Below are 16,542 nucleotides of genomic sequence, written 5' to 3' on the forward strand. Positions count from 1 at the left end.
GTGTGTGTGTGTTCAGAGATTTTGTTTTATTTATTTATTTTTATGTTTATTTTTGAGAGAGAGCATGAGTGACAGAGTGTGAGTAGGGGAGGGGCAGAGAGAGGAGACACAGAATCAAAAGCAGGCTCCAGGCTCTGGGCTGTCAGCACAGAGCCAGGCGCAGGGCTTGAACCCATTAACCGCCATCATGACATCCTGACCTGAGCCAAAGCTGGACGCTTGACAGACTGAGCCACCTAGGCACCCCTAAAGATTTTAAGTAATCTCTACACCCACGCAACATGCGCTCAAACCCACAACCTGGAGATCAAGAGACTCACTCTACCAACTGAGCCAGCCAGTCATCCCAGTACTGAATGTTTTTGAACTTTCACTAGACTCCTTTGTAGTTAAACTATTAACAAGTAATGACAGTGGTTAAAAAAAAAAAAAAAAAAAAGAACTGCTAGTAATAGAAGTCACAGCTCTCAAATGCCCAGTGAATGTCAGGTGCTTTTCACCAAGTATCATACTTAGGCTTCACAACAACCTTTAAATAGAATTTATTTTTCCCTTTTTCATGTTTAACAACTTAAGTTCAGTGAGATCAAATAACTCGAGGCAGGTCCAAAGGACGCGGTGGGAAGACTCTGGGACCAAAGACCAGGATAGTTTCACCAGGTGACACTGAGCCTCTCCTAGTCTCTTGAGTTTTGCTACCTGCTTGCGTGTATATGAATGCACGGCGGGATGCAGCTGCTTAAGAAAGGACGCACAGAAAGTGCTGAAAAGGCTCAGGAGCCTTAAGCGGCGGGAAGCTGGAATCCGAAGGCAGAGCCCAGGTAGGAGCCAAAAGAAGGGTTGGACTCACTGCCTCCACACACAACTTAGGTAAAGGAGCGAGGGGCGGGACCTGGGCGGGCAAACAGGGGAGCGTGGAGACCATTTGTGGACGGGCCAGAAATGCCGCCTCTCCCGGGGAAGCAAGGTGAGGGGAATGTGAGTGCAGGCATCTTGGAGTCTCCGTGAGTTGCTGAGGCCGCTCAGCCTCACTGTCCTAAACCAAAGCAGAGACCGTACTCAACTTTCCTGGGGACGCTTTCCCGTAGAGCAAGCAGGAAGGGGACGAGGAGAAGCTCCTGGACGGAGCGCCCCCCCCCCTCACCGCAGATTGGTACGGCCCATCCCCCCGCCGCTGATCTGGCAGGCTGCGCGCGCACCCTCCAGCAGGGCGCGGGCCGGCGGGGCGCTGCGGCCTCTGCGGCCCGGTTCCCTCCTCCCGCTCCTCGCGTGCTGCTCGCTGGCCCCGAGCCCGCCGGTTACGCGCCCGCGCGCCTGAGCGGAGAGGAGCGCGGCCGCGGGGACGCGCCCCGGTGGCTCCGCCCCTCCCCAGCTCCCCTCCCCTGAGTCCCGGGTGCCCGGCTCGCGCGGCTCGGTGCGAGGAGAGCGGGGACCCCGCGCTAGCCAGCCCGCCCGCCCCTGCGTCCCCGCCCCGGCGTGCGAGGCGCCGCGCCCTCCTGCTGCCCTGCTCTGTGCATGGAGGGGCCCGTTCGGATCGCAGCCGCCGCCACCGTAGCCGCCGCCAGCGCGCGGGGGATGACCTGGGGGCGGTTTTCGGAGCCGGCTGCCGCGCAGGAGGTCCGGGGACTGAGTCTGCCCCGCTGAGAGGTGCGGGGGTGGGCCCGCCGCAGGATCGGAGGGAGGGGTGGTCCGGGGACCCCGGGCTTGGGGGCCACGCGGCTTGGGAGCGGGAGGTCCGCGGGAGGGCAGGTCGGTGCGCCCCGCAAGGCGTGGGGATCCCGGACTGCGTGCGGGTTCTGGGGAGGGCAGCTGACGGATGCCCACCGGGGAGCTGCGACGTTCCGCGTCCTCGGGGACGCTGAGCCACCTCGTGGGAGGAGGCGGGGTGAGGTGTCAGTAACACGATTAAATCTCTTTGACAATGATCCGCTGGGGCAGGTGAGCTCCAGCGTAGCCGGGAGTCAGGGGCGTCAGCACGTTTTCCCAAGGGAGCGGAGCGGGGTCCCTCGCCTCTCTCAACCTCCATCCCGCAGAGCCCCCGCGAGAGACAGTGATTTATGTGTAGGGAGAAGCAAGAGAAATTTCCTGCACAATGTATCTTTCTCTTGCCTTCCCAGGCTCAGTGACTTCCCAGCCCCAGGGAGTGTATTTTTCCTTCTTCTCTGTAAAGCTTTCTGTGGATTGCATTATCATTTGCTAAATACATTACAGCTCGCTATTTATCTCGGTCTGCAGCTTCCAGACCTTTGTTGCTTTCTCTCCACATCTAGGGATTTCAGTAATAAATCACTGAGGGGGATAGATAGACTCCCTTGCCCTTGCCTTCATTGTTCTCCCTAACCCCACCAAATCAGGTGGAAGGCTCTCCAAAAGGAGTTCTTCTCCAGAATGCCTGCCTTTCCTGGTGAGGACTACAGAGGGTGGCAGGTGCCTTAAGGGCCGGCTGCTTTCCACTTTAGATCTAGAATTTAGAGAACATCATAACAGAAAGTCAGCCTCTGTGTCCTAAATCAAACACCTTGAGAAACAGAAAGTTGAACTAAAAGCTAACATGAGATTATTCTCAGGCCAGTGGCCAGCAAAAATGAAAGAGGCCAATTCTGTTTCCATGCCTCACTGGTACCATTGCCCTCAGACTCCCAGCTAACACCTGGTGTCCCTAAAGGGCAGTGTCACAGAGGGACAAGGTGGGAGGGGACCTGGGAAATAAATGGGTTTTTTCTCAGTGTAATTCTAAGCATTTTATTACATTTTACAGCTCATTTTTTGAAAAGGAGTCTATTTTAGCTGAAAATGGGAGGGGGAATGTAGTTCAACTTTTTAGGACAAGATGAAAGAAAAAAATTCTGGAAATTTTAAATTAGTGCTTAACTGGAAAGCATTCTTAGGAACCCAGAGAGGCACCAAATACTGTAGTTTCTGTTATACACATGTTGAAATAAACTGCCTCATACTTTAAGTTATATGAGAAGGATGGAGAAAACCTGTTTCATTTTGTAAAGACGTGCCCTGGGTGTGTGCTTGGCAGTGGGTAGAGCAGAAACATTTATATTTCTATAAAAAACACACAAGTGTATATTGTTTAACTTTCATGCAAAAACTCGGATATAGTATTTGGAAATCTGTCTTTGTTTGAATAGTTTAGTCAACCAGGAAAATCAGTTACTAGAAGTGCTGTGCTATTGTTTGTGTAGTAACTCACTTGGGATGCTTTGATTGATTGCTATGGTTCTCATCAACCTCCTCTTCTGTGGAAAGTACTTAAACAGCTCTGACTCTCAAGCCGGGAAGTACAAAGAACCCTTAGGACTTGGAACATACTGATCTAGCTTGTGTAGGTTGGCTTCTAAAATCAGTCTTATCCTTTGCCTTCTTTGCAAGTAAGGAATTAAGTTCACTTCAAGATAGGATTCCCCTGCCCCCTGTCAGCAAGGTATATATCGATGGAGGCTTTGTGTGGAAACTTTTGTCATAGGGCTTTGCTCTAAAGCGGTCAGGTAAAATTTGTTGACCAGGTCTTCTGCTTTTCTCTTTTCCGCTTTGCCCTTATGCTCTCATAACTTTCTAGACGATTTCATTTATGGGTTTGTCAAAATATAAGTTGAAGTAAAAGTTTTCTTCTCGGGGCGCCTGGGTGGCGCAGTCGGTTAAGCGTCCGACTTCAGCCAGGTCACGATCTCGCGGTCCGTGAGTTCGAGCCCCGCGTCAGGCTCTGGGCTGATGGCTCGGAGCCTGGAGCCTGTTTCCGATTCTGTGTCTCCCTCTCTCTCTGCCCCTCCCCCGTTCATGCTCTGTCTCTCTCTGTCCAAAAATAAATAAAAAACGTTGAAAAAAAAAAAAAAAAAAAAAAAGTTTTCTTCTCTAGGAAGGTTTCTTTTGCAAAAACTTAGACTAAAAACTGGTGATTGTGTCCAAGTGTATCCTGGGAAAATGATTTCAGGAATTAAACATTATCTTAGGGAAATTAGACTGGGATAGGAACTTAAAAATAACTAATTGAAAAATTGGTTGTTTATAACATGTAATTACATTAGCTATGGCCTTGTAATTAGCATTTGTACTTTGCAGAAGGAAAAATAAGACAACACATCACAAGAGCAGAGGAGTTGTCTCCAAGGTAGTCTTTCTTTAAGATATATGGTCTTACTACTTAATAGGAACTAATTAGATTAGAAAGAGAATTTGGAGTCTGGTTGCTAAATAGATTGCTTTGAAGACTTGATTTTATGGTGATTTTCAGTTAGTGCTTTTTTTTTTTCCCAAGAAGTTTTGTTAATTGGATTAGGTAATGTTTTATTGTTTTTATTCAGGATTTTATATTGTATGTAAATATCCTATTTATTTATAAACATTTCACTTATACATTTTTGTCGTGTATATGGTATTAATTTACTTTTAAGAGGCTGACAAGGAGGGCTTTGATTCTTCTCAATTAAACTTCAAAGATGGTATATGGAATATACTTAATGTCACTTTAAAAATATTGGATTACAATTAAGTGAAAAACTGGTTTGTTGGTTTTTTTTTTTTTAATCCTTCAAGTTTTCCGTCATTGTTTGTGCTCTTTCCCCCATTGTCAGGCTTAAAACATACAGTATCATTGTCATCTGTCCCCTGAATAATGGTCCTGAGGTGATATTATTAATGTGGCTTTTTAAAATCAAACTAATTATACTTGCCTAAAAGAGCCACATGTGTGTGATTCTAGCTGCCTGGTGCCTTTTGAGAGCCCTGGAGACAAGCTAGTGAATAGAGCTGAAAATTCATTCTGTATTTGATTAAATGGAACAGACTCGCTGCTCCTTACCCCAGCAGGGGCTATGAGATCTCTTGATCCCCGAAGCGGCTCCAAGACCCTGGGAATAACATTAGCGAGCACCTGAGGAATTTCTGCCCTGCAGTGCCTTTTGTGTGTGTGTGTGTGTGTGTGTGTGTGTGTGTGTGTGTGTGTGTGTGTGTGTGTAGAGGGATTGGAGCTGAGTGGTGATGGGGCGGTGGAAGGAGGGGGTGGAGAGAGGCTACATTAGAAGACTCCATATGTTAGCAGATCTAAAATCAAGGCATGACTTAACAGCTTATCTTATAAGAGAAAACAGCCCAACCCGAAGGCAGATTGCTAGTCAGGACTCTCTTACGAGCAGGACTGTGGTGATGTGTTTTTAGCACTGAACTGAACGCCACTGTTAAGTACAAAAAGTCACTTCTCTGCTCTCCCTCTGAAGCACAAGCGTCTACACGTTGAAGAGTTGGTAAGTTTTCTCTGAATGATCTTTTGATAAATATATAAGATTGTGTTACAGTTTGGTCTTGCTGGTAAGGGCTGATGTATTGTTCTAATAACTTTTTAAACTGAGGGCAAAATCAGACTTTTATGTGAAGCACATTGCTTTGCAGAGATGAAATGCTTGTTTGAATAGGCATATTTCACTTTTCTCTTTTGTTTTTATACGATTTCATTGCATTCTTGTTACATTATTGAAGGATTTAAATTCATTTAGGGTATATGTCTCTTTCCTGGTGTCTTATTGAGAGGTCTGATCTTTAGTATTTTTTAAGGCATTGCTTTGCAGACTTTGCTTGCAGCCACAAGTAAATGAAAATATATCTACCAAAAACATTCTATAAAGTCTTTGGAGCAAAATTTTTGAGAAACATGAGTGGGTCCTCCTCCCCAGCCACCCGCCCCCGCAGCTGCCCCAAATAATTTTTGGATACAAACATTTTTCAGGATATTTGCCCAGTTTGTTTCTTGTGTACTTTTCCAGGAAGGGCAGTTCTGAATCTTGGGTAGTATCATTAATCAATTTCCATATTCCAAGAAGAGTTAAAAATGAATTTGAATTCTGGTGCTAGTTTTCCACTGATGCAGAACTCAGTAGTGTATTTGCTGGGCAATTTGATATATTTTGTTCCTGATTATAATCCTGTTGTGTGTCACCGTTCTCTCCATCCTATTACCATGTAGTCTTCTCCCAAATTCTCACAATACTGAGTGTTGGGAAAATAAAGAAGCCTTTTAGAGACTGTGTTTAATTTTTTCTCACCTTAATCCTAGCACGACCAAATTGAAAGGACCCTTGCATGCATTGGGGTCGACACTGCAAGTTAGCATTGTGCCAGTCTTGGTTCACAGGTTTTTAGTGGCTTTTGCTGTGTGATATATTTTGATGGCCAGAGATCATAAAAAACTACCCCTAAAGCACATTTTGTTCTGCCGAATATTGGTCGGAATGTGAATCGGGACTTCAGTTCTTGAGAGCCAGAATGATGTGCCTTTCAATCATAGGATTAAGGGACAGTGAAGTTCCTTGTATCTTACGTCAGAGGGTAAAGAAATATACAGGTTATATGACTGAGCGTAGAAATATTCTGCTTACCGTTTTGTTGCTTGGAACTGTGTGGTTGACTTTATTTTTATATTACCCTGCTACAAACAGCCTTCAAAAGTTGATCTACAAAGCTTGCTTTTCAGCTACCTATTCTTGTTAGATACTCGCTCACCTTTTTTTATTTGGGGAAGTGAGCTTGACTGAAGTCTTGGTTTCCTCATCTGTAAAATGGGGATAACAATAGTATCTCTTACCACGGTTGTGGGGATTACATGGGATAATGAAAGTAAATCGCTTGGAATATGCTAAAACTGTAACACGTGAGTGTTAGCTCCTATTACTTTTACTTAACTCCTTCTGTACATATTACTCTGATCCAGAGTTGGTTTAAGGACTAACATAGTAAGGAATTCTCAGAAGTTAGTAATCGTATGGGTACATGCAAGAGCTATAGATGTAATGTGCTCTTAATTTTGCAGTTGAACTGAAAGGTGCTTGGAAACAATGTTGCATTTTCCCTAGTTGATTGTGTAATATAAAAATGCACATGAGCGTGCAGTTAATGTACACTAAGTGCACAGCTGGATGAAGTTTTACATATGCACATATGGGTGGCAACTATTACCCAGATCAAGATCTAGAATATTTCTTTCACCTGGAAGTTCTCCTGGTGCCCCTTCCCAGACAACCCTGCCACCCCCATCAGGCAGCCACTGTTGCGCCTCATCTGACCATAGATTAGTTTTGCCTGTTCTCCAGCTATACTCGTAAAAGTGGATTCCTATGGCATGTACTCTTTTGTATGTGGTTTCTTGCACTGCTCATAAGGTCTGTGAGATTCATCCATGTTATTGTGTATGGTAGTAATTTGTGCTTTTTAAATTGTTACTTAAAGTTTTTGTGTGTTTTGAAATTGGTAGTAGTTCATTTTATCGGCACATTGGATATGTGGTCACTGGGAAAAAAGAAAAGGACACTTCTTCTCACATTATTTGAAAATCGGATCCTAGTGGCTAGCTTGAAAATTTACCATGACCTTATTTTTGTACATAAATATTAAAATGGGGTTGAATAGTTGCTCTCAGTCATAATTACATAAACCAAACCTGTTGTTAACTGTCCTTCTGTGTGTGTGTGTGTTTAGAAGGGAAGGAAGAGTGCCCCAAAACAGAGAAGAAGGATCATCTAAGGTAGCTTATATCTTTTCGTGCTTAGGATTTAATGCCATAATCAATACTTAGACACGTACAGAAGAGAGCACCAGCTAGCACTAGCATGAGAGTCTTAGAAGAAAACAAAATAACGTAATATTCTTTTGAAAACAAAAATACACCAAAAATGGAAGAAAGTGGAGTAGGATGTGATGCTACAGAAAAATTTTGAGGAACAGGGCTGCTTGCTTCAAGAAGAAGACTTTTGGCTACTAACCTGATGTGCTAAATAAAATTTATTTCAACAAACAGTGAAACAAGAATGCAAGATGATGTTGATGAATTAGAAGGTTCTTTGTTTGTTTGTTTGTTCCTTTTGAGGGGGTTGTGGTTGAGGTAAATGGTTTATTATATTTCTGTCCTTGGAAATGTTGATGAAGGATTTTCTGGGTGTCCTGCTGGAACACAAGCCACTTTTCTCCTTAGGAGACATTGTATTCTTCAGCTTTTGTAATTTCATTAAGTCTTATTGCTTCATAGTCCTTGACGCAAGGTCGTTCTTGGCATACAGCCACGTGCACGGATGGCTTCCCCCGGATCCCAGAGGGGCAAGCTGACCCCCTTTCCTTCTTAAATCAGACCCCGGGTGGCCCAGATTTCGAGGGGATGGGGGTTGAAATAGTGATAAATGATTCATCTTCTGCCCTGTATGGGGTACTCAAAAGATGCAGATTTTGTTTCAAAAGAATGGAGAACTGTTTGTCAAATAGAGCTGCCTCATGATAGAGAATGCTCTTTTGAGGGGACACGAGACCCTGATGACTGGACATTTGCTAAAGACACTGGGGAAGGGATCTCTTCCTTGGGTGAGAGATTGACCTACACGACCTCTGAGAGCCTTGCAGTAGTGAGACTCCATGAAATGGGCTTTTACTACGTAGTGATTCTACATAACCAATACATGCATGATTTTGGAGGGAGAAAAATGTGTCAAAAATGTCCAAACAGCCGCTGTGTCCATACATTTTCTCAAACCAACACGAGTTTAAAGTTGAGGACTGCCTCAGCTTGCTGGCTTTGTTCACTTTAAATGTAATTCTTCGTTTATATCACTAACAACTAAATGTCAGCTACTCTTTTCTGTCTTTCTTACATAAAGAGAAAATAGAAACTTCCCAGTATTCTATGTGGCCAGCATCAGCAGTGATAATACTTTCCAAGTATAGTATTTGCTCCCTCTTGATGTAGGTACACATCTGAGAAGTTTCTTGAGGCCATCTGCTGGCCCAGGTGTATTTCTTCACTCTTACAACAGGTGTACTGTAAAAATGAATAAATATACATCTTCTCTCTCTGCCTTCTCTCCTCCACCCTACTTTTCTGTACTTGAATTTCGAGGGAGAGAAATCACTCATCCTGGGGGGAGAAAGTGACTTACCCAAGCGAAAAAACTATATCTGGGATATTTTCTGAGGCCCATAGTTACTTAATCTAACCATGTACATATCTTGTATCTGTAAATATATGTTAACTCGTGTTAATAATTGATACTTAACAATGGCTGAAGGTAATGTAGAATCCTGAATCACTGAAATAATCTTTATTTTGTAAGCAGAAAAGTATAGTATACTGAGTTTACTGAGCTTTTACTATTTTGTGTTCATGCACATATATAAATAAACCCTCCGTTGCCTCCCTGTAACCTATAAGCAGGTCTGCTCTGTTACCATTACCTTTTACCCCTCCAGCCGCCTTTCCAAAATGGGAGAGGGGTGAGAGGAGATTTCGAATGTGTGACCAAAAAACCCAACTTTTGGTCTTCTGCTGAAACTGCTTCTGGGTCGCCTCCCTATCTCCAGTGGGGGTTTTGCCCCCACTCCAAATCATCCATTTTTCTCCGTGTTACCAGAGTAGCAATCTTGCTAAAACATAAAGCCGATCATGTGACTGCTCTCCTTAAAATCGATTTCTCCGGAGACCCTGAATCGCTCACTTCTTAAGGCCCAGGTCTTCAGTGGGGTGTACAGGTGCTCTACCTACTGGATGCTGCTGTCGTCTGTAGCTACTTTGAATCACTTGAATGTCCCTTGCTTTCTGTCTTGCAGGCTGGGAACTCTGTCTCTCCTTTGCCTGATACTGTATCATCATTGTTTACATGTCTGCTCATCCTCGTCTTTCTCCTTAAGGACAGATGATGTGCTGTCCCCTCTATGTGTGATCATCCCTCTCACCCCCTTACTCGCACTATGCCTAACGAGTACTATATACCCAAATGGCTGAATGTATCCGAGTGTTAACCACAGTGCTTCTGAAGTGTCACTGTGCTTTTGGATTTCTTGGGGGCTGTTTTTTTTTTTTTCTTTTAATTTTTTTTAAATGCTTATTTATTATTTTTGAGGGAGAGATAGAGTATGAATTGGGGAGGGGCAGAGAGCGAGGGAGACGCAGAATCTGAAGCAGGCTCCAGGCTCTGAGCTGTCAGCACAGAGCCCAACTTGGGGCTTGAACTCACGGACCCCGAGATGATGACCTGAGCCAAACTCAGTTGCTTAACTGACAGCCACCCAGGTGGCCCTCTTGGGGGCTGTTTAAAATGATTTAATGAGTCCGGGGTGAATCCCAAGATTCTCCCTTTGTAGCGAGTTTCCAAATGGTGTTGATGATGTTGCCTGGACCCTACTGAGTAGCAAGATGCTAAACTGTCCTCTCTAGACCCATGTGTGATTTCAACATACAGTCTGCTTTTAAAAATCCAGTGAAAGTGGTGCCTGGGCGGCTCAGTCGGTTCAGCTCAGGTCACGATCTCACGGTTCATGGGTTCGAGCCCCGCGTCGAACTCTGTGCTGCCAGCTCAGAGCCTGGAGCCTGCTTCGGATTAGTGTCTCCCTCTCTCTCTGCCCCTCTCCCCCACTTGCACTCTGTCTCTCTGCCTCTCTCTCTCTCTTTCTCAAGAATAAATAAACATTAAAAAAGTTAAAAAAAAATCCAGTTAAAGTCTGATTCTTCATGTCAAATTCAGGTAGACCACAGCTTCAAATAATGAAGATTAAAGAACGCTTTAGACAAAGAAAAAAAAAAAAGTTAAATGTCTCATTATTGGAATGTTTGCATGATATTTTAACAGTTTTTTTTTTCAATTTTTGAATTTTTTAGTGTTAAAAAATTTAAATGGATGAATTTTTAAAACGATTATATATATTTAAAATGTGTATTTTTCTTCTGTGCAACATTTGGTGTCTGGAGAGGTGATACCAAGTTTTGTCTGGTTTTAAAATACTCACTATCGCAGGTGTTCTCTCGGATATATAGGTACTAAAAAGTGCAATTCTGGCTTCTGTCTCTTGCCAGGGAAATGCCTGGCAGTTATTGGCTTAATGAGTAATTGTACACACGGCCTGCTTGGAGGTAAATTTGGCAAGGGGGACAGATGTTTAATGGATAAAATACTACTTTATCAGGCCATGAAATTACTGTAGTGACATCAGAACTTGGCAGCCTCTTTTATTCCAATAAAAACAAAAATAGCATCGTAAGCTAGGGAGAAGACATTTTTCTTGTCCATTTATTTTGGCTTATTTTCATGGTTTTGGCCTCAGGGTGTGTGTATAGCAAAATAACAACACAGTGAGTAACAGGCAAGAAGAATTAGGGAGTGAACATAGTTTCAGTTGAAACGGCCATGCTGTTTATCATTCACCTCTGTTTCAATAATTTAAACTGTTCCTCTCAGTTTGGTGACTAGGAGAGTAGGAGGGGTGGGTATGAGGAACCCTCATCCATAAAGTGGAGTTAAACTTCATTATTTGGCTTGATATTATATAGCTCACGATGTCTTGACAAAACCTGACAATTGGCTTATGAAAATAGTCACGTGAGGGTAAATGTCTGGGTGTGATTACAAATGCGACAGTACAGTTTTGTAGAAAAGGTGCCATTTAATTCTTTTTATAAACACTGGTAAAATAACATCGTGTTGCCAGTCAATTCAATTTGATTGAGTATAGTGTTTCCTCCCGCCCGTTTTCCCCTGTTCACTCTCGTTGTGAAATTAGATTTTTGGATTGTTACCATGACCTAGCGACCCCTCATATACCAGGATTTCAGTTTTGTGTCCAGGCATCTGAATAGCAGGTCAGTAGATCCTGGGACCACTCAATACTGAGAAGATACTTTTATTGTTCTTGATAGATTGTTAAACTCCTGAACAGAACCATACTAAAGTCTAACTATTCCATTCTGTCCATGATTTACTTTGTGGGTTCGTCTTACTGTGATCACCTTTTTAAACAAGCTCATTTTAGGGGCGCCTGGATGGCTCAGTCGGTTAAGCGGCTGACTTGGGCTCAGGTCATGATCTCACGGTCCGTGAGTTCGAGCCCCGCGTCGGGCTCTGTGCGGACAGCTCAGAGCCTGGAGCCTGTTTCAGATTCTGTGTCTCCCTCTCTCTGACCCTCCCCCGTTCATGCTCTGTCTCTCTCTGTCTCAAAAATAAATAAACGTTAAAAAAAAAAAAAAAAAAAACTAAGTTGATGTCAGTAGAGATGTGAAAAGATAGTTTAAAAAAAAAAAAAACAAACAAACAAACAAAAAAGCTCATTTTATTTCTTTCATCAAATCTTGGATGTTCATCCAAAGTGGAATTACAAGTTTAGTTTTATAGTAAGGACTCTATAGTTCTGATGGGGTAAAGTATATTTCAAACTGTATTCTAAATAGATATTTCTGCTTAAGATGTATTTCCAAGTCCTATTATAATCTGATTAGGATGGTTCTGATCTCTTTATCCGTTTGTTTGATTTCTATTTATTGATGATTAGGCATATTTTCTTTATTTATGGTCAAATCCATTTTGAGATTAAAACACATCAGAACTCTACCTTGAATTTCTAATTTCAATCTCTACTGATCATGTTTTAGATTATTTTGTGTTTGAGTTGGGCTTTGACTGTAGACCTATATAGGTCTTTCACATAATTTTCTTCTTACACTTCTTACATTTTGGAGCTAAGGTTTTTAAATCCCGTGGCTAACAAAAACCAATTTGAGTCATTATAAGATGGGTTGTTAACTGTGGTCTCCTATTAGGCTAGCAAACACAGTTGTCATTATTTGTTATTTCTCTTTTGTGTTTGAGGATGCATTTTAAAAGAGCTATTGTCGTAGTGGTTAGGTCTTAAAGTAATTTCACATTTGTTACTATGACAGCAGCCACAGTGGGGTTTTTAATCATACAATGCAGCTCGTGCAGAGATTGATATCAGCATTTTGTGGCATCAAATAAATTTTAGCCCAGGGATTTGACTACATACATCTTACTGTTGTCAGTAGGGGTCTTGTAGCCAGCTCCCAAAGTGGGTTTCTAAATGTGAACCTTCCAAGCCCTGGCTGTATCCCATTCCGCGGGAAAATAACAAATCGTTTTAAAGAGAAATTGTCAGTGTTTTACTTATTTTGGGATTTCTCTTTGAGATAGGAGATTATCAGGGAAAAAAGATGAGGAAATGATTAACCCTGCAGGACAAAGATCAGATTCAGTGTTTTCTTAGCTGGCTGCGCATACATACAGAATACTTAATTAGTTGTGGTCACAGATGTCAGCTGGTCGTGGAATCAAATCAGCAGGCACCCCCTATCGAACTCCCATGGCCCTTCAACAACCAAGAAAGAGAAACTGAGTTTTCGGTTTTATCTTTCTGCAATGCAGGCTTCCTACCACCCCCGCCTCCCGCCTCCTTCATGTGAAATGCGAGTTTTCTGGATAAAAAAAAATCCTTTCGCTTGATATTTGGTACACAAAGGAAGTCCCCGTTTGCTTTGTGGAAGTTCTTTCTAATTCACTGAGAAATGCTAACCTCTTCTGTATCTGATTTACCTGGAGCGGATGTAAACTCTGGCAGTTTAACAACAGGTGACGAAGGAGTGACTGTATTGCTTTTGCAGACCAGGACTCTTGTCTGTCTGGTGTGCTGCAGCCTGGGAAAGGGAAGTGCTGTCCTGTGTGGGGTTGCAGTGGAGAACCACATCACCCGCCTTGCTCACTTAGCGCCTTGTGAAGTGTTCCAGCGATGACGACTCCTGCCTTGCGGTTCTTTTTATTCCAGACGCAGAATGATCTCCTCTTTCTGATGGCGGTGTGTGTTTGTTTTTCTGCTTAAATGTATGAAACAGTAAAATTGTCATGAGAGTGGAAACCATGAGGACAATACGTGATTGAGCATTAGGATCGTGTTTATGAGAGTTTTCATGTAGTTGAAAGTTAGGTCTTTAACATCTCTCTAATGCTGGGAAAGGAGGTTCTTTGAAACTGTAGTCATTCTTCTAAAGCTTAAATTAGATTATAATTGCACATTTGTCTGTGCTTAGGAAGAGAATAAAATACTTCTACGTTTTGTTTTGTTTTGTTTTCTCTTTGACATTTCTTTGACATTTCTAAACCACAGACTCTGCATTCTGGATTCTGTTGACTTCACGGAAGATATGGAAGTGAATTTTGCCTAAGATAAAATTGATTCCCTGGTGTCTTGTAGTTTTGAACTCTTTCCTCTACAGAGGTTACTTTATTTTTATTTCTAGCCACAGGGATCCTTGCTTTCTAGCACATTTCTTTATTTATTTATTTATTTTATTATTTTTTTTTAAATTTTTTTTTTTAACGTTTTATTTATTTTTGAGACAGAGGGAGACACAGCATGAACGGGGGAGGGGCAGAGAGAGAGGGAGACACAGAATGGGAAGCAGGCTCCAGGCTCTGAGCCATCAGCCCAGAGCCCGACGCGGGGCTCGAACTCACAGACCGTGAGATCGTGACCTGAGCCGAAGTCGGACGCCCAACCGACTGAGCCACCCAGGCGCCCCGCACATTTCTTTAAAGCAGGCGCTTGGAAATTTCTCTAACAGAATGTCCCAGCTGAAATGAAGTTTGGAAGCCCTTTCCAATTCTATGTAAAATCAGGAAAATAGCAAAGGAGCTTTTTTTTTTTTTTTAATTTTTTTTTTTAACGTTTTATTTATTTTTGAGACAGGGAGAGACAGAGCATGAACGGGGGAGGGTCAGAGAGAGGGAGACACAGAATCTGAAACAGGCTCCAGGCTCTGAGCTGTCAGCACAGAGCCCGACGTGGGGCTCGAACTCACGGACCGCGAGATCATGACCTGAGCCGAAGTCAGCCGCTTAACCCACTGAGCCACCCAGGCGCCCCGCAAAGGAGCTTTTTAGAAGTAAATCTCATTTTACATTTGTGTCTTTGTGGAATGAACGTCAAATCTACATTGAGATGTTCTTTTCTCTTAATGGTTGTTCCATGATACCCCTGTATCCAAAACATGACGGATGATTATCAAGACATAATTTGGTTTTTCATTTCTTAGATTTGTTAGAAAATGAATTCAGGCTTTGCAGTTTTTTTTAATTTTATTTTTTTAATTTTATTTTTAACGTTTATTTATTATTGAGAGACCGAGCATGAGCAGGGGAAGGGCAGACACAGAATCGGAAGCAGGCTCCAGGCTCTGAGCTGTCAGCACAGAGCCTGACGTGGGCTCGAACTCACAAACTTCAAGATCATGACCTGAGCTGAAGCCGGGACACTCAACCAACTGAACCACCGAGGCACCCCTCAAACTTTGCAGTTTTACGTGATCCTTTTAATGTTGCTTTGACCAGTTGTTAACTTCTCTTTCGTTTTGTGTCGCTGTATAAGGTTGGCTAAAACAAATGCTAACGCTAAAGCATTTAATGACAGCTAATTTGTATTATTTTGGTGAAAATCAAGCCAGTCGTTAACTGTTTAATGAAATAGTTTAAAAATGGTTTTGATGACAAGATCGAGAAGAAAGAAAAATAGACATTCTTAAAGGCAAATTTTGCTCCTCCTTCATTGGAGTGAAGAGTGAGTTGTGATAGCAACAGAGACCAGCTTCCAGTAAGAGGTGTGAGGCTGTTTATTTTCACTCTGGAGATGTATATACTACAGAAGGAAAACTCTGGCCTTGCTTAACCTAAGCAAGTCATTACTTATCTACGATCTGGCAAGCAATTTGATTAAAGTTGACAGAGCTCATATAATACCAGAACCAGGCCCTCTTAATGATTGATGAGGCTTGTCTGTAAGTCTTTTTTTTTTTTTTTTTGAAAGAAGAAAAACTGAACAAGAATGAATACTTGTTCAGATCTCTAATTGCCCAGTATAAGCCAAGCCTATAATGTTGTTTTGTGTACAGTGATTAATATGTATTAATTTGTATGTCGTTTTAGGTAATGGTTAAATGGCTTTAAAATAATACTTTTATGTCAGCAGGTTAATTTGGCTTTTACGTGATTAAATTCTTAAAATATTAGGGTTCCTGCCTGATATTTTTAACATCTTTTAAATAATGGTTTTCTTTGATGTTTCTTTGATGTTCTTTAGTACAGTGGAAGTTTTAACCTATAATTTTCTTCTTTGTTCTCTTGTGAAATTGAATTATTTGGAAAGTCTTCAGCCTTAATTTTAATTTTTCAACCCCTTGCTCTCTAAGGGTATGAAAATGATTTGGACAATTGTTAGAGCATATTTGGGCTGTGGGGTGTTGTGACTCATTTCTTTGCTGCATTATTTGTTTCTTTCCCAACAGACTGATACTAGGTGTGACTGGAATGTGCTGAATAGTTCTTGCCACGCTTTACATCATTATTCTATGTAGGGTGCTTAGCTCAGCTAATGAAGAGAATTGGTTGTTTTTATCATTCATATGCGGCTTAGTAGATGGTGGGCTACTAAGGACTGGCGGACAGCTCCCCCAACCCCACAATTTGTTTTAGGTAAACTTAGCATGTGGAATTTCCATTAATGGAACAGTTGAATTGAGAATGAATTAGTTTTCTGTAAAATTCCGGGAATTTTTAGACATCGTATCATAGGGGTTTGGATGAGGGTAAGCTCTAGAGAGTGAGTACCTGGGGTCAAAGCCAGCTTGCACTACAGTCTAGTGACATGACCTCCCTGTGCTTTGGTTTCTTCACCTGTATAATGGGACTGAATGATAGCTCATCAGGCTCTTGGCCATCTCATTTTAGTGTTCAT

The 16,542-nt window shown here is 42.3% G+C and overlaps 1 protein-coding gene across 4 annotated transcripts in view; it reads left to right on the top strand.

Moving 5' to 3' along the window:
• Positions 1 to 800: 800 nt before the first annotated feature.
• The window catches only part of CDON (cell adhesion associated, oncogene regulated), a 105,225-nt gene continuing 89,483 nt past the window's right edge, over positions 801 to 16,542 (top strand). Inside the window, exon 1 of one of the 4 annotated variants that reach the window (XM_053900290.1) lies at positions 801 to 821. The gene's annotated coding sequence lies outside the window, so the exon portion shown is untranslated. Of the gene's footprint in view, positions 822 to 1,034; positions 1,154 to 1,376; positions 1,648 to 5,029; positions 5,250 to 16,542 lie in introns of those variants that run through there. The other 3 variants (XM_053900289.1, XM_053900284.1, XM_053900285.1) reach the window with 3 other exon arrangements.

This window comes from Panthera pardus, unplaced genomic scaffold, assembly GCF_024362965.1.
Source record: "Panthera pardus isolate Hobbes unplaced genomic scaffold, ASM2436296v1 HiC_scaffold_12, whole genome shotgun sequence".
NCBI classification, from domain to species: Eukaryota; Metazoa; Chordata; class Mammalia; order Carnivora; family Felidae; genus Panthera; species Panthera pardus.